The sequence below is a fragment of the Schistocerca cancellata genome, chromosome 1 (assembly GCF_023864275.1).
Source record: "Schistocerca cancellata isolate TAMUIC-IGC-003103 chromosome 1, iqSchCanc2.1, whole genome shotgun sequence".
NCBI lineage: Eukaryota > Metazoa > Arthropoda > Insecta > Orthoptera > Acrididae > Schistocerca > Schistocerca cancellata.
The window spans coordinates 1,180,951,351-1,180,970,917 of record NC_064626.1 but is presented as its reverse complement, the minus strand read 5'-3'; the positions used below and the strand labels follow the sequence as shown (position 1 = coordinate 1,180,970,917).

At 41.5% G+C, this 19,567-nt stretch overlaps 1 protein-coding gene across 2 annotated transcripts in view; it reads left to right on the top strand.

Moving 5' to 3' along the window:
* The window catches only part of LOC126094280 (DNA excision repair protein ERCC-1), a 98,928-nt gene that overhangs the window by 40,536 nt on the left and 38,825 nt on the right, over window positions 1–19,567 (top strand). The window contains exon 6 of one of the 2 annotated variants that reach the window (XM_049908783.1): window positions 8,875–9,656. The exons of the other annotated variant lie outside the window; for it this stretch is intronic. The gene's annotated coding sequence lies outside the window, so the exon portion shown is untranslated. Of the gene's footprint in view, window positions 1–8,874; window positions 9,657–19,567 lie in introns of those variants that run through there. 2 annotated transcript variants of the gene reach the window in all.

Genomic DNA, 19,567 nt, shown 5'->3' with positions numbered 1-19,567 from the left:
GCAAATTGCATATTTGGGCACTAACAATAATTTGCAAAGTAGAAGCTACACAGCAATAATAAGTGAAGGGTGCAGCTAAAGCTCATAATTGTATTAAATGACATGCAGTTAATTCTAGTCACTGTCATTATGTTATATGCTAGAAGTGGTTTGATTTTGAGTACCTGTTGGCTTTATTTGCCATATTGTCAATTATCGATATTTGCCTTAAGGTCTAATTTATTGTAGGTAGTCTTGCAACAGTAAACAGAATTGAAACAGTGACTTTCAGTTTCACATACAAACTGCTTGTGTCAGTATCAAAAGGCCAACTGGTAGGAGTAAATTGATGTGACATGTTAGACACAGGACATTAGTCAAGTTTTACACACCATCCACTGATAAAATTCCTCCAACTCAACATCACTGCAGCCACAACTCTGGAGATAATGACATGAGAGTCATCTTGCACTTCATCCCTCTCAAGGAGAAAAGTTCATTTTGATACAATGGGATATTCCACCAACGCCGATGTATCACTTATAGGTTTTGAAAGCAGTAACAGCAGGGTAGCTGCAATGAGATCTGTGTGCCTTTTTTCCTACTTGGAGTCAATTGGCATAACAGAGCATCAAGAGTGAGCATTGACACACATGCACCACCCTGTCCAAAAGGAATTCCGAGAGTCATACTGCATGGAGAATGGCTGCAGAGTTTTATGCCTGCCTCGAAAGGAGGATGTACGTTTCTCTAGCAAATGCACTACTGCTGAAGTACATCTTTGCTCCTTATAATGAAGTTCTGAAGCTCATTTATCAAGAGACTATGTCAAATTACATTAAGAGGGCTCAGGTAGAAGCTGCACCTGAGGACTACGCATATAGAAACAATATTTTATTTGCCACACCACGTAGTGAAGATATCCAGCAGTGGAAACATCAAGTACAGGATCATGTTCAATGAATCATCACATGAACCAGACTTTCATCTTTTAATGATGCCCTGGAAACAGGATCAGATTTACTGCCAGACTTACTAGCAACCTTGTTACAATTCTGCAAAATTCTGATGAGACTTGTATGTGTTGTAGACCAAGCCATCTTACAGTTGACATTGAATGAGTAAGACAGAGATCTCACTAGGTTCTTTTTGTATTGTGTTGAACAAACTGAAAATAGTGCCTACACCAGACAATGTGATAACATATCAGTTCAAATGTTTACCATTTGGACTTACACCAAGCCCATTCCTTTTATCAGCTGCTAAAGGGAGCTAGCAACACTAAATAATGACAGATACATGTGAGTGGCAGCATTATTTGACAATTCTATATTCAGGGACAATTTTTTAGTTAGTGTAAGAGACAGTGAGGATGCTGCAACTATTTACCAGGGGCTGATAGTACTCTTCCAGCAAATAAGTCTTCCACTTTTGAAATGGGCAACCAATTCGAAGGAACTGAGGAAAATTTGGCATGCCAAAGACCTTGGAACCAAGCCCACAACACAAGTCTTGGGAATCAATTGGAATAAAAAAGATGACTCCATCTCCACTGACTACCAAAGGATATTGGAAGACCTGAATGACAAACTGGCATCCAAGCAGACACTCAGTTTTATGTCCCTGTTGGTCTGTTCACACCTGTTGGGGTAATTGCTAAGCTAAGAGGTTGTGCAGGGAAGGTAGTTTTGTCCACAGATCTTGTATGTAGTTGACACTCTTGGGTCTCAAAGCTTCATCACTTGTCATAGCTGCACATTTCCATTTGGATAGGCATTAGAGACATAAATGACTGTGCATAAGTGCATGTGTTCTGTGATGCATCGGAAAGAACCTATGGTGCTGTTGTCTATGTTCTCAACTACTGGAGTCAGTTACATAGCAAGTATTGTTTGCAGCAAGAACAATTTGACACCAGTCAAGAAAGTAACTTTACCTAAGTTGGAATTGCTTGCTGCATTGGTTGGCCCACAGCTCCTTCATTACTTTTGCCAGGAAATAGGGTTTGGTGACAACAAGGCTACTTTGTGGAGTGATTCAGCAGTTACCTTTGAATGTCTATGAAATGATCTCAACAAAGGGAACATTCATTTGCAATTGGGTGACAAAATACTGATGCACACTACATCCAGTCAGTGGAGGCACTGTCTTGGAGGTCAAAATCCCACCAAATCATCTCTCACGTGGACTGGAGACAGAGCTACTAGTAACACTTGACATCTGTTGGGTGGTCCACAATTGTTCTCAGAAGACAGGCAGTCAAGGCCACTGGACACCCCATCTGCTCCCAAAGTAATGGTGGAAGCCAAAATCTGGACAAATGTAACTCTGATCACTATCATTGAACCCCTGTTCAACATTGCAAAATTTAGTTCCTGTTGGTGAATAATTCACAAAACTACCCTTGTATTTCAATTTATTGAGAGTATGAAGAATAAGATTAGAAATGCTGTTGGTTTGAGTGCTGTGGACTTATACAGCACGCCTGAGCATAATGGATCAGAAGAGTTCAAGAGGAGTTTTTCACTACCAAACTATCTGGATTGTGGCAAATGCCGGGATGGTTCCTCTGAAAGGGCACGGCCGACTTCCTTCCCCGTCCTTCTCTAATCCGATGAGACCGATGACCTCGATGTTTGGTCTCTTCCTCCAAACAACCAACCTATCTGGATTGTGTAAGGGAGAACAGTTACCCAAACCATTAAAGCTAGCTCGATACAATCCTTTCGTGCTGGATAGTGTGATTCGGCATGGTGATAGGCTACAATGTGCTACAGTGTCCAACTTGGAGACGCATCCAGTTACACTGATTGGAAGTCATAATTTAATGGAAAATTTCATAAAATGCATGCATTACAACTGCACCATATCAGAGTATTCATTGTACTAGGAGAATGTCAAGAATTTTGGATTTTGCTAGGACAACAAGCTGTTAAGAGGGTTCTCCCCTCTTGCCTGCCCTGTAAGATAATGTATAATTACCGACATGAAGAAATGGAGGCTCCATTACTACTAGACAGAGTTCAACCTGCAGGAAGTTGTACATGGTCTCCTATTCACATGCACTACAACATGTGCAGTTCACATTAACTTGTCACTGGTATGTCCACCGATAGCCATACAACACTTTGTAGGATGTAGAAGCTTACCACCCGCTATTTACTCAAACAATGTCACAACATTTCATGCAGCCAATACAGAAATGTCTGAGCACTTCAGAACAGTCCAGAATACTGATATATAGTACTACTGTGCCCACTGTGCAGTCATCTGGAAATATATACTACCACAGGTGGTTTGGTGGAGAGGCTGGTGTGAATACGTGATACACTCTGCAAAGTGTTGCTTGAGGAAGGTGGATGGTCACTTGGATGAAGAGAGCCTAAACACCAATTCGATAGGAACAGAGGCTGCAATAAACTCAAGATCCATCACTTAACGGGAGAATGATACAACATTGATGCCAACTGGTTTTCTCAATGGTGACAAACTAGTAACCATTACATTTGGCCCAAAACCAGCAACTATAAGGGACCCTGCCAAGAGCTCTGACTAAGACAAATGGTCAGTGACATTTTATGTAGATAGAAAATGAATACCTCCTGCTGCTAAGAAGCTAAATATAAGGTGAATGGGATCCTTCAAGTTGAAGACCAATAGTTGGAGTAGTTGTTCTACTTCAGGAGAACATCAAACCACTGCGGTGTAGGTGGTGTCGCATGGCTGAGATAATAAAATAAGATGCATCATTCTCCAATAGCTGGATGGCACAAATATCTGTTGGCTGGTGCAGCTGGTCATCCCCCTTGTGATAGACCAGGGTAGGGAGGATGTTGGAGAATAAGAGACTGTTAAGCCATCTGTTGATGTTGTATAGAAAACTGTAGACTGTGCTGCCATCTAAAGTGTGTGTGTGTGTACACAATTGTAACTGAAACTGTAATGAACAGTGTGAATAAATCTGTGAGCTGGATTGACTGTGTTGAATTCCATTAAATACTAGTGAGTAGCAACAGGTAGAATGTCCAAGTAAATTACACAGAGTACAACTGTGACAAATCCACTGGTTATTCCAGTTTCACAAAGGTAACACTCATATATCACGTCCCCTACACTTTGACCTCATGCAGTCACCACACTAGGACAAAATGGTCTGACGCACCCTAGACAAAGATATTGTGGGCTGTGGCTCGGATGTCACACTTCGGGGATGGCAACCCCCTGCCCCTCTCTGCTGCTGGTTGTGACGATTTTGGCACCCTGACAAAACTCTGAATTGCCAAGGTGGTAAAAGATAGGTCGTGGAGTCCAGGGCAAAGACTGTCAAAAAGGTGCAAATGATTTTTGTTGACCTCAGTACACGATGTAATGAGTCAGGCATCTGTCTTCTCGTTGTCCCTGGCTGGGGCTGATAAAAGGACAGTGACATCTGTGCAGAGCTGCTGATCCACTGCCCTTCACTAAGGCTGGCAGCCTTTGGAGCCCATATTTTTTAAAGTCATCAGCACTATGTATTGTGCTGTGGTGGCGCCGCACACGGAAAACTATTCCTCGGCTCTGCACATGGGCGCAGTGGCAGCGCATGGAGTCCATTATGTGCAGAGTACAACTCGCTGCCTTTGGACAGGAGTCAGATGACAGCTGGCACTATAGCGCTAAATCCCATTATGAATTCAGCTTTGGTGGCAGCAGACAACGACAACAGTTCAGTGGTTCTGTGGCACCAAGTCCAGTGGAGGACTTAGTGCAGATGGCAGGTGCAGCCATGTCTCAAACTCACGGCTGCTGCTTGCGGAGCCCAGTTGTCTCACTGGCTGTGTCACTTTGGTGTCGTGGTGGTGCAGCTGCTGGTTTCCAGTGACAGGAAGTGATCCATGCCTTAAAATCCAGATTTATTTATATGCCTTCAGTACTCATTTGTTTCAGTAGAGCTCAGCAAGTAGTCATGTTGCCATAAAAGAGACTTACTCTAGTGTGGTGACACCACCCCATTTGCTACATGGTTACCATTGTGTGGCACCATTTACCACTGAGCTTGGCTACTCTTGCTTCACAATCCATTTTTACAATAGTATCCACATGTCACCACACTTCCGGCTGCCGACCCACAGTTGTTAGTGCAGTGCTCTTTGGCAGCATCCATGCCATTTCTCATTACTTTTGTTAAAGACTTATAATAATCTATTGTGCCTGTGCTCACTGAAATGATTCTGCGAATCAGCTAGGGTTTTGCTATCGATTACTGTCCATCCTCAGGAACTGAGCCGTGAGGCTACAGTCCCAGACTCCTACCATTGTCAGGAGAGAACTGAGTGGGATGTGCTGGTGAGGGCCTAGCTGCACTAGAGAGCATCAAGAAAAACGATTGATAGTAACACATTTATTAAGCAGTAAAACAGGACTGCCTTAAAAAGTACCTCACCACAGCTGGGCTGGCAGAGCAGCACCACATCAGCAGAAGAAGGTTGACATGCACTCAACTTGCAGTTTCCTAAGGGCAGCAAAGCATTGGGTGGTGGCTGTTACATCACAGGGTACCTATTGACCTGTGGACACTGGTAGCCTCCAGCTCTACATACCAACTCCCAAGTGCTCTTGTTGACATAAAATATTTGCCCCTCAGTCATGCCCCCATATCCACCTGAAATACGTGCTGGCTTGCAGGGGTCAGTTCTCAACCCACATTTAGGAGACAGGTCCCAGTAGCATCAGTAACAGCCTCAGGAGTGGGATGAGCAGCAGCAATGCCCCTCGCCCCCTCACCTCTCGAAGGCGGGTGATGGAAAGCTTCCAGGTCATGCAGGTCAAGCCTCCAGTAGACCTGCAGAGTGATCGCAGCCTCCCTATCCCATCAGTGTTGTCTCAGAAGTTGCCAGTGCAGCAGACAGCAGAAGCGTCCTTCCAGCTGGACTATTGACTCCATACATGATCAAAGACAGCTATGCATGCCAAGGATCGATCTCCATAGCCTCGCCTCTCACTGGATTAACCCCCCCCCCCCCCCTCCCTGGCAGTCTACTGGTTGTTGACACAAACAATTCAGCTTCTAGGAGCTGCCAACGTAGAACTTGGATGAATTTTTAGTGTCTGCAGAGGATACTATCCTGGGGTGTTACAGTACCCTTGAATTAACCTGAAAGGTGGTTCACAGTGACATTCATTCAAACCGGAAATTGAAATCATAATGTGCAAGCTGTCTGGAAATTTAAGGTACTCTTGAATTAACCAGGAAAGAAGTCCATAGTGACATTTTTTTAATTCGTTGAAACCACAAACTAAAATCATAGCATGCAAATATTATCAAAAGCTGACTCTCAGGATAATCTGTTACTCCATACTAAACAGCAGCTCATAAAGGGACAAGAGAATGTTACACAAGCATTTCTGAGAGCAACTGGTCCAATACATTATAACAAAAACATATAAATTTTTCCATACCATAAATTCTGAAGGCTTCCCCACCCCCCTCCCCCTCTGACTTAAAATTAATAAACTGCCCTTGGTGACTCTGCCATAAAATAACCAACAATTTCCTTATTTCCTATTACTAAAGCATCTGTTAATGAATGCATACAACTATATACATAAAACATCAGTATAATAGACTGTGATTTACTCAACATATCTTTAATTGATGAGACAGAGCATCCAGTATAATTCCATATTTGTGTCTTTGAGTGAGAACATTTTCAGAAACGCCATGCATACAGTTGATCAAGAATCAAGTCCTTCATTCATGATGCTGAGCTCTTCATCCTCCCAGTTCCCTGTTTCACAGGGCAGATCGAAGATTCATACACAAGAAAATGTGAGACTGGCCAGCGCCATTCCACCAGACAGTATTCTAAAATCCAACTGACAACAGGATGCTCATCAGCACAACTCGTATCTGGCCACAACCAAAACTACCCATGGGTAGCACACAGCAGCTTACGGCAGCACATCATCGTGAGTTCACCTAGTGAGCTGAACACCTTTCTCCAGTCCATCGTTACTCGTCACTGTGCTGGAAACTTCCTTTCTGCTGTTGTCACTTTATGGCTCCTTTCCCAACTGCTCCACCATTCACGGCTCTGTTCCTGGGGAAAAACATGCTAGATGTTAATCAATAACAAAACTCCAGTTGATTTGCAGAGATTGTGCCAACTGGCAAACTGTCCGAACACTGTGTCATGGTGCTACACCAAGCAAGTGCTCTGCAATTCAAGCTCCATCCCCACAGTTTAAAAATTAATAATTGCCAGAGATGACTCTGTCATAAAATAACCAATAATACCATTTATTTCTTATTACTGAAACACCTGTTACTGAATGCTTACAACCATATGCATAAGACACCAGTATAACAGACTGAGACTTACTCAACATATCTTCAAATGATGAATTCCATATTCATGTCTCCAAGTGAGGACATTTGATAAATGCCATGTATATAGTTGATCAAGAACCAGTAGTTCTTCACTCTTAATGCTGAGATCTTTCTCCTGACAGCTCCCTGTCCCACAGGGACGATCAAAGATTCACACATCAGAACACATAGGACGCATACTCAGTACAGCCCTCAACTAACGCACCTTACTTGCAATGTCATTAGTAGAACTGAGGTACTCAAGCAGGATGCACAACCTGACCTCACAGCCTTACTTCCATTAATACCTCATTTCGTACCTTCCAGAGTTCACAGAAGTTCTCCTGGAAACTTGCAGGACAAGCACTCATGGAAGAAAGGAGGTCCTAGGTTCGACTTCCAGTCTAGCACACAGTTTTAATGTGCCATGAAGTTTCAAATGAGTGCACACTCCACTGCAAAGAGAGAGATCATTCTGAAAATAAAGGTTTCATATTAATTTTAACGCTAAGATATGAGTAAAAGAAATTAGTAATTAATATTCCGGCATCAAGTTACGACAGCAACGGAGTAAATCAAGTAGAAGGAAACTGATGCAGTTAAGTATATTTATTGAAATTTTCCTGGCCACAGTTCATGTACTTGCAATGTCTTCATAGCACTGACTTCAGTGAGACGATGCCAGGCATCACCCTACATGCTCCGATGCCATTCCCCTCTAAATTTTCCAGAAGAAGGTTTGCAATGAGCCAGAGTCACTGATTTACAATGGCTTGAGGAGATGGTAACTTGTTGGTCCAGATGTCTTTTAAGAATGTTGTATTCCCAGCAGACATGGTAGCTTTTGTAAATGCAATTCTGACCCAAGACTACATTAAGATCGATCAGTAAAATGTCCTTCGAGCTAGCCTTTGTAGCTACGGGGGATGTTTGACAAGATGGTGGCAGTCCCTTTTTTTTACATGCACAGGACGTGGCAGCCTCCTTTACTTTCGAGGTTGCTACCCAACCAATCCCTGCAGCCTAGATTTTACGGGCTGAGTTAGCTCATAATTGTGGACTAAGTGTCCAAAACAGCAGCAGATGCCTAGCCTACAATGGCGGCATCAAGTAGAACCAGGTTCAGCATTCTCTTGTGCTGAAGAATCTCTATTGGCTGCTATTATCGTCCACACACAGTGGCAAGTGTCTGCGTCTGCCAACCTTCTGCCTGAGTCAGTCTCGCAAAGCACCCAGCCTTGTGTCTCTTGTACTACTCACTGCCCCGCCACCGAGAAACATTCTCAGTGGTCATCTTTTGCCCCGTTTATTTATGTTAACACTTCAGATTCATGGTTTGGAATAGTACAAAAAATTATTGGCTGCCTTCTTTCATCTAAAATGAGAACCTCAGCTGTAAATGGACAGTCAGTGAGGAACACAGTTTTTGCATGTAAAATATGGGAAGTGATGTGCTTTATTCATTTTACTGGGTAACTCCATGATAAACTGAGCTCTGTTTTTACTGGGTAACTCCATGATAAACTGAGCTCTGTCTCTAATTTCAGATTCTCACTAAAGGCAGCTGTGTCAGGGTGTGTCCATATAAACTGTGATAATTGCAAAAACATTGCTGCGTAGTAGTAACAAGTGCAGTGTTTGTGCCCGGAAAATGCTTTTCAGGGACGATGTCTATAAATATGAGGACAATGTGAATGACTACGAATCAGATAATTATCATCAATATGTTGCTGAACATAAATTCACGTAAAAATTGTTGCTAATCATGTAACTGTTATTATTAATTTGAAGCAAGTAAACAATGTTAATTTGTGTTCCATACTACAGTTTACGTGAATTTAGATGACAAGGTTTTGGTGGGAATATTAAGAGCCATCCTTAACCCTGTTTTACATGCTGTAGCAAGGTACTTGCTGAAATTAATTTTATATTGTGCTGAATCGGAGATTAATTTTGCAAAAATCTTAGTTTGAAAAACTGAAACAATTCAGACCTTTTAAAAATATATTTTTGAGAGGTTTATGTTTGTTAATTCACCCAGCAAGTGAACAGTGGTAAGCAAATGTTAGCCCATGTTATGTACATTCAGTTTGCTAGTAAACAATGTTAAGTACCCATATAATAATATAAAAGGTTTCTGTTTGAAATTTTGTTTTAACAGTTTCTTCTACTTCAAGGGTTAAGCAGAATTATGTGTTTAATTGATGAAATTAACAGATATAGTTATACAAACAATACTTTTTACAAAACTGTTAATTATTTTGGAATTAATTAAGGACTAGCTATGCTAACATGTTTTCGAATAGAGCCAAATAAATACTTAAATAATGCCAGTGTTTCATCTTCCAAATGTTTATAAGTAGTATAGAATTTATATTTGTTTATAAGTCAACAATAGAATTTAAGTTACGAAACAGTTACTGATTTCACCTTATAACAGAAGATACTGACTAGAAATAGTTGAAATAAATTAGAAAATCAATTACATATGTAAAACTAAGCACAATATTAGATCTGGTATTATATTCTTTAAAACTGAGGACCAACCTTCCTCTTTTATGAAAATGCAGATTATACTTACATATGTTAATAGTAATTAGTCAAAAATTAAAAAAATGAATTTAAAGAGTCAGATGGCAAAACATGAGAGGAGGTAAAAAGATCCCAGCTTGCTTTGTCACAGTGTGCCCAGATGAAAAAAGTAAGAAAGAAATATCCTTATCACCACTGCATTTCAAAATGGTTTGAGATAGCAAAACAAGATTCTGGAAAATGATAGCATGCAAAGAGGACTGTAGGTTTCCGTATGGTTACTGTGCGTAACTTCCTTATCTAGCTTGATAAAGTACAACTAGCTACCTATTTTTCAATGGAATAATGAAAACAAAAATTTGTTACATGAGGTGAATAAATACCGACAGATGTAATTTTATTAATTATTTTATTGGAGTGCCAGTTTCGGTGCCTCATTGGCACCACCTTCAGGCTTCTGCGTAAATCGACAAAATCAATCTTAAAATAGACAACAAAGCTGATATGCAACATCAGTTGTCATTCTTTAAAATAAACTAACCATACAAAAACATTAGCGGAAAGTGTAAGGAGAGAGATAAGTTATCAAGGTGGTAAACTAAAGTGCATGACATACAAACTTTAGTCACAGAATTGTCATGGTCCCATCAACTGTATTAAAAAAATCTCATAAAGTACAGTGCTGTTATAATAGTGTGAAATAAAGTAAAAGTTCTCATATTGAAGTGACTAGAAAAGCCTTCACTGGAAAAATATGCTGAGTGATGATGTACAAACAACGGTGCGACATACAGTGGTTGTACTGTAACAAAATATCCTGAAGATAAAAAATCTGTCTCATTATATAAATACTGAAAAATACAGATCCAGAATCATGGATGCATATGTATATGGTAAAGGAATAAATCAGACTAACCCTGGTGTAACTGAATTGTGAAGGAATGCAATAATCATTAAAAAGAGTAAAAAACCATAAATGAACCATGCATGTAGTTCAAAGTAAGCGCCTAAGATCAAAAATGTAATTTTTTTTTATGCTGTGATTCACATATTGGCTAGTTGGTTGATTTGGGGGAGGGGACCAAAAGTGAGGTCATTGGTCCCATCAGATTAGGGAAGGATGGGGAAGGTAGTTTGCTGTGCCCTTTCAAAGGGCATTTGCCTGAAGCGATTTAGGGAAATCACGGAAAATCTAAATCAGGATGGCCAGACGCAAATCTGAACCGTCGTCGTCCTGAATGTGAGTCCAATGTGCTAACCATTGCGCCACCTCACTCAGTTGATTCACATGTCCTATTACGCATGTATCATATCAACCAAAAAAACCAAATTTTAGAAATATAACAAAAGGTGTAAAGCACAAGAAAATAAAATGAGAAGTCATCAACAAAGTAAGCTCTCAAGCTGTGTATGCTGCTGTAGAAACATATAGGAAGCGAACTCTAACTCAACCTTGACAGTAGCTATACCTATATAATGTAATATGAGAATTACTGTAATAAAAATGTTGTCAGTTGTTATACACTGCAATATCATAGAATAAAATAGTTTATGAAGAAAACTGATATGTTAAAACAATGAGAACAGATTCTCAAAATAATATGAGTGTATGAAACAAGAACCAAGACAGATTGAAAAATATGAATAAGACAGGACATAAACAAATATCTGTCAAATCGTTTGAAACTCTGTGCAGACATGGGAGATGAAACAAGAACAAGCACATAGAAAACATGTGCAGATAAAAAAATGGATGGTGTAGCAAAGTAGTCAGTATCTGGGAAAGACAACTCAAACCATAGAAACAAAGTAGTGCCATTAGTTTGTTACTTTGTTTACACAGATTTGAAAATTCCTTCTGGCTTTCTGATCTTTCCTGACACGAGCTTTTAGCTATAGGCTCAATGGTCTACTATATTTTAAATAAAAGGTCCTCCTGTTGTCGCCTTGCTATTAACTACTTCTGAAACTGTGGATGCTACGTTACTAACATAATACGTTTTGGCATTCACACACGTTGCCACACAACAGGTACATGTAGTATGGGCATAGCAATTATGACACATAACTATTGGTGACCAATACTCACCTTCAAATACTTATACGTGTATCTGACAGTTGATGATTGGATGTTTTTTGCAGATGTGATTATGTACATCATTCATCTTGCAGCTTTGCCTCATTTGACAGTCTCCTTTGTTAACTGTCCTTTGTTTAACATAGCTTCCAAACTTAGCTACATTGTTTCGCATTTTGGCTTCATTGACACACAACAGTGTCTATACACAATGTTACTTTGTACTACTATAATTTTGCTGACAGTTATTTTGTATTACAGCTGATCCTTAAGAGAACTTTCTGTATTTGGCATTTTATTTGGGCATTTTTCTGTAATATGTTCCAACTTGTTCACAAGTAAGGTATTCCCTGTACATTGTCCAGTATAATGGGTATTGTTCCCATTTTAGTTTACTGCAGTCCATTAAATGTGCATCTGTAATAAGGTTTGACTCCATTACTGAAATTTTTGTGTCGTGGTAATTACAGCGATAAATGTCACAATGTGTTACAGTTATTTTTCAGCATCATGCTTTACTTTAATTAATTAATTAATTTACTTATTTTTATTTTTTTATTTCTGTATTGAAGAAGTCAGATTGGCAAGCCATTCATCAGGTTTTGCTTAGCTTCTCAGTAGATTTTATGGTTTGGGAGGTCATGCTGTCAGTTTGTTACTTCGTTTCATATGTTAATAATCTTTTTTGGCTTTTAACATTTTTGTCATTGCATTATACATTCTCATAATTAATTTTTAGGTACATGTCTTATCAGCTGACAGGAGAGTGCTTGCACACTGCCTTGCTATTGGTTTCTGTGGTTTGTGTTGTCTTCTCTAGGTATTGGCTAGTTTGGCACACCATCCATGTTTCTATTTGCACATGTTATCTATGTGCTCATTCGTGTCTCATCTCTCATATTTGTGCAGCATTTCTACAATTTGACAGATATCAGTTCATATCGTGTGTTATTGATATTATTCAATCTCTCTCAAATAATTGTGCGTACACTTGCATTTTTTGAGGATCTGTTCATATTATTTTAACATATCAGTTTTCTTCATAAACTAGAGTTTTAGAGTTCACTTCCTCTATACTTCTACAGTAACATGGACAGCTTGAGAGTTTACTAGTTGATGACTTCTAGTTTTATTATCTAGTGTTTTACACCTTTTGTTATGTTTTTAAAATTTATTTATTTATTTTCTTGTTGATTTGAGATTTTTTGGTTGATTTTGACGCACATGTAATAGGACATGTGAACCACACCTAAGCACAAGTACAACAATAACAAATTGCTTTTTTAGGCTCTTACTTTGACCTAAATGCATGGTTCATTTCTAGTTTTCAAGTCTTTTTAATGGTTATTGCATTCCTTCACAATTCAGTTACACTGATAGAGTTAATATAAGTAATTCCTTTATCGTGTTTATGTACTCATTATTTTGATTCCCTATTTTTCAGTGTACATGTACTGTGACTATTTCTCTGTCTTCAGGATGTTTCATTACAGTATTACCACTGTATGTGATACCATTGTTTGTACAAAATGACTCAGCATATTTTTCAATGAAGGCTCTTCTAGTTACCACAATATGGAAACTTCTACTTTATTTCATAATATTGTGTTAGCATTGTACTTTATGCAGTTTTTATTAATACAGTTAATGGGTACATGACAATTCTGTGACCAATGCTTGAATGTCACTCAGTTTACCACCTTGATAACTTTGCTATATCTTCTTATACTTTTTACTTCTCTCTCTCTCTCTCTCTCTATATATATATATATATATATATATATAAAGTAAAAAGTGTAAGAAGATATAGCAAAGTTATCAAGGTGGTAAACTGTGTGACATTCAAGCATTGGTCACGTGGGAAAAATATATCTAAAAACAAACATGATGTGACTTACCAAACGAAAGTGCTGACAGGTCGATAGACACACAAACATACACACAAAATTCAAGCTTTCACAACCCACGGTTGCTTTGTCAGGAAAGAGGGAAGGAGAGGGAAAGATGAAAGGATGTGGGTTTTAAGGGAGAGGGTAAGGAGTCATTCCAATCCCGGGAGCGGAAAGACTTACCTTAGGGGGGAAAAAAGGACAGGTATACACTCGCACATACACCCATATCCAACCGCACATACACAGACACAAGCAGACATTTGTAAAGGCAAAGAGTTTCAACTCTTTGCCTTTACAAATGTCTGCTTGTGTCTGTGTATGTGCGGTTGGATATGGGTGTATGTGCGAGTGTATACCTGTCCTTTTTTCCCCCCTAAGGTAAGTGGTAGATTTTATTCTTCTAGTGTATTTCGCTTGATACAGAAAGGGGAGGTTAATGCACCACAAGACCCTCCACTGCCAAAGACATCAGTTGCATTGCCTTTTAATTCACTGGAGATAGGCACATCCTGCGTTGAGACATTTTATCAAGTATCACAGTTGATGTGCTTTAGATCCAAGGAAAGAATATTTCTACAAGCACTTCTCCATGCCACAACGATTAATTGAATGTGCTTTTGGAATAATGAGTGCTACTCGGAGCATATTTTAAAGCCAGTAACAACTGCTGACGATATTGTGAAATGTACATGTTCTCCTCAAGACTAGCATTAAGCTAGAAGGATCTCTGAGATCATTGAGCTAGAAGGATCCCTGAGTGTGGATGAGCAACATCAAGTTGAAATTGAGCATTCTATGTGAGGCACATATCAGACAGTACAAAATCTTAACAGAGTTTCAGATAAAGCTTTCAAAATAACAGATTCGAAAACTTTTTCTCACATGACAAAACATGATTTTCATTTGATGGTCAGCTATGCTACTTCAACTTTATTATCGCCTCCTGTTTTAAGACAATGAAAGAAATAGGGAGATTGAGGAAGCGTGTTAGCTATAGTTTGTAATTCTGCTGCCGCCTCAGCAGACAACTTGTTCAAAATGAATCAGTTGTGATGATAACTGTTTCGCTGGTCCCAATAAAGGATGCTGATTAAAAAAAGCTGCTACAATTGATGCTTCGCCTGATGCAATTTTTTCTCAACATCACAACAAAAGAAACGCAAGTGCCAGCTATAGTACTGACTCTGCCACCCGCAGGTTCAGCCGAATGCTGCCGGTGTTGCCCGAATGCAGCCGCAGTCACTTCCCGCTCTACTTGCCGCAGCACTATAATCAGACGCACTGAGCAGCCCTTCTTGTTTGTTTCGCCAGCACTGTTCTGGTCGTGCCGCACCACTCTGCTATAACCGCATCCGTGCATTCGGCAGTGGTATGTTTGACAGTGAAAAAGCATTGTCATCTACACTCATGCTCATAAATTAAGGGTAATGCTGATACATGGTGAAACAACGCTTTGGTGGGCCGTTTGCAGGTTTAAATCACCTCGGGGTATGACCATGCAGTGCATTTGACCTGCGGTCATCGCACGGTGGTGGTGGCAGCAGTCCACATTCGCAGAGGTGTGTTGGTGCATGTCAGAGTACGGTGCAGCGAGTAAATGTGCAGACGTTTTCAGACGTTCTAAAGGTGACTGTATGTTGAAAATGGCTCAAAGAACACATATTGATGACGTTATGAGGGGTAGAATACTAGGGCGACTGGAGGCTGGTCAAATACAGCAGGTCATAGCACAGGCCCTCCGTCTGCCAAAAAGTGTGATCTCAAGATTATGGCAACAATTCCAGCAGACAGGAAAAGTGTCCAGGTGCTACAGTACAGGACGTCCACAGTGTAAAACACCACAAGAAGACTAATATCTCACCATCAGTGCCCGCAGACAGCCACAGAGTAATGCAGGTAGCCTTGCTCGGGACCTTACTGCAGCCACTGGAACAGCTGTCTCCATACACACAGCCTACAGACGACTGAACAGACATGGTTAATTCACCAGAAGACCTTCACGATGCATTCCACTGACACCAGGTCACAGGAGAGCTTGTAAAGCCTGGTGTCAAGAACACAGTACATGGTCATTGGAGAAGTGGTTCCAGGTTATGTTCATGTGAACTGTGATACTCACCAGGTTTTCATCTGGCGTGAACCAGGAACCAGATACCAAACCCTTAATGTTCTTGAATGGTACCTGTGTGGAGGTCGTGGTTTGATGGTGTGGGGTGGGATTATGATTGGTGCACATACACCCCTGCATGTCTTTGAAAGAGGAACTGTAACAGGTCAGGTGTATTGGGACATCATTTTGCACCAGTATGTCTGCCTTTTCAGGGGTGCAGTGGGTCCCACCTTCCTCCTGATGGATGATAACGCATGGCCCCACCGAGCTGCCATCGTGGAGGAGTACCTTGAAACAGAAGATACCAGGCGAATGGAGTGGCCTGCCTGTTCTCCAGACCTAAACGCCATCGAGCATGTCTGGGATGCTTTCGGTCGACGTGTTGCTGCACGTCTTCAAACCCCCTTGGACACTTCAGGAACTCCGACAGGCACTGGTGGCTATAGACTAGCAGCTACTCGATCACCTGATACAGAGTATGCCAACCGGTTGTGCGGCCTGTGTACGTGTGAATGGTGCTCATATCCAATATTGACGTTGGGGTAGATGCACAGGAAACAGTGGCGTTTTGTAGCGCATGTGTTTTGGGACAGTTTTCTCAACTTATCACCAATACTGTGGACTTACAGATCTGTGTCATGTGTTTTCCCTATGTGCCTATGCTATTAATGCCAGTTTTGTGTAGTGCCATGTTGTGTGGCACCACATTCTGCAATTATCCTTAATTTATGGGCACGAGTGTATATTCGAGAGGTGTTAGCGTTGGTTACGACACTTGGTCTTACGAATTACTCGCATTAAAGATTGAACTAATTTAGTACAAAAGGTTTCACTTTCTACTTGCATCTCGTGGCATTATTTTGCATTACAGTGAAAAGCATGGGCGAAGCATATGTGGAATAAAGCACAATCAATTTTGTGATCAGCTTGTCAAAGTCCAGACCTCTCAAGATTTGTGAAACAATACAACAGCACTGACACAATTTCTTTTCAACTACTTTTGAAATGGACTGTTTTGGTCTTCTCCAAAGATATTGGGCATCCGATTTGATAGTCTCGTTTGAGCACAAAGTTTGAAAGTATTTTCTTTTGCATTCTATTAATACCCATTGCCGCCATGTTGTAGTTACCCCCAGAACTGAAACACGTGGATCTCTGGCCGGCTCTGCTGCAGTTCGACAACCGGGTAGTATAGATCTCACCGGTGACCGTCCAGCACCAAAGGAACTGTCAGGGAGGGGCCAAGTTTTCCATTTGAGTGGGAATTATTTTGATGTTGCGCAGTAATTTTCGTGAACTTTGGCCTCAAAACGTGACGCCAGACTTACATTGAAGGGATGGACTGCTGCGATGAAAAGCATTGAGATGTTTCCTTTAGGCGTGACGCGCACGGCAAGGCGTTAAACAGCGCTGGTGTACGTACTGGCCGCGAGCCAGGCAAGCTAAGCTGTTGCTGTAAGACTGGTTGGGCCGGCGCCTCGTGGTTCACGTTTCTTACGTCAGGCGCATCCTCGAGAACGACGCTCGCGTGCGTATGTAAATACTGCCGCCGGGGGTGGATGACCGAGCCCCCCACTCTGCCGTTGACACCTCGTGATCCTCCGCCGCGTCCCTAGTCTCCTCCGCAGTCCCGCGCTCAAGCAACTACGTCGCTGTCTTCGTGCGCGGCTAACCACAGGACGGTGCCACACTGATGCCCGACCTCCACCGTAGCAACAACGTGTGCAGTCTCCCCTCTCTCGAGGTGTACATTTTTATTCCGTTCAGTTTTGCGCATGCGCGTGACGGCGGCACGAGGAAGACCCATTTCGCGTTTGCTTGTTTTGTCAAAAGGCATAGTTCCCAGCACTTGGTGACAATATCGTATGCTATTTGATGTCAACAGCCAAGATAGCACGTTTATCAAGCGTACATGCACGAGGTCTGTTCAAACTTACCTTTACTTATTGTGCATGGTCTCCTTCGAAATACTCTCCTCCACAATTGATGCATCGCCACCAACGCTGGAAGCAGTCTTGGTACGCCTCTTGCTGGATAGGCGAAGCCCTGTCTGCGAATTTTGTTTTCTCTCGTCTATCGTTGCAAATATTCGTTCATTCAGCGGGGTTTCCTACTTTGCACGAACAAAACAAGGTCCGCATATGCCAGGTCCGGTGAGTACAGAGGACGAGACATCAGAGTAATTTCGTTCTTTTATACAATAGTCACGCACCAACGGGGATGAACGTGCCGGTGCGTTATCGTGATGCAGGAGCCATGAATTGTCACGTTTCAGGACGTTTCCATCCCACATTTTCTCGCAGACGTCGCAACAGTACCATCAATTAACAGTTTGTCCTTGTGGCACGTACTCATGATGAACTAATTCTTCAAAGTCAAAGAAAACTACCAGCATGGCTTTTACATTTGACCTGACGAACTTTTCTTGTTTTTGGAGAAGCTTTCTCGACCCATTGTGAAGATTGAACCTTGGTTTCAACATCACATCCGTAGATCCGCGTCTCATCGCCAGTTATGATTCTCTTAAGGAACATTTAGTTCTCATTTGCGCGACACAAAAATCTCCATAACGGATTGCGAAGCGAAGATATTTCTGGTCTCGACTGCTGAGTCGTGAGACGAACTGGGCAGCAACACGATCTATACCAAGATGCTGTGTCAGGATTTCATGACATGATCCAACTGAAACGTTACATTCTTCTGCAGTCTCTCAGACAGTCTGTCTTCGATTGGCACGCACAATTTCGTTGACGTTCCTGTCATAAGCGTCGAAGGGCGTCCTGGTTCAAAAATGGTTCAAATGGCTCTGAGCACTATTCGACTTAACTTCTGAGGTCATCAGTCGCCTAGAACTTAGAACTAATTAAACCTAACTAACCTAAGGACATCACACACATCCATGCCCTAGGCAGGGTTCGAACCTGCGACCGTAGCGGTCGCTCGGTTCCGGACTGTAGCGCCTAGAACCGCACGGCCACTCTGGCCGGCAAGGGCGTCCTGAACGAGGTTCATCTTTAACTTCCGTCCGGCCATTTTTAAACCGTGTGAACCATTCATAATACCAAGTATGGGTGAAACCATCATCACCGTAGACGTCCTCCATCATTTGATGTGTTTTCGTAAAGATATTCTAGAATTTCAAGCAACATTTAATGCAGAAGCGATCCTGCTCTAGCTCTGCCGTCTCGAAATTCGCAAACTGTGCGACACATGATAACAATGTTTGGTTTGTGAGGCGCTCAACTGCGCGATCATCAGCGCCCGTACGAAGTCCCAATTTTTACACAGTACAGTTTTTGCACACAGTCCAATCTAGCCACTGTCATGAATGATGATGATGAAATGATGAGGACAACACAAACACCCTGGCCCCGGGCAGAGAAAATTCCCAACCCGGTTGGGAATCGAACCCGGGACCCCGTGATCCAGAGACAGCAACGCTAGCGTGCGACACATCGTTCTTCTCAATATTGCACTGAACAATAACTAACAGACATACAACAATGAAACTTCCGGCAGTTACACATTAAACACAGGCATGTGCAGTGATGCCAACTGCATTTCGCTCGAACACACCATAGGCGCGAAATTACGAATGTTCCCGAATTTTTTGAACAGATCTCGTATTC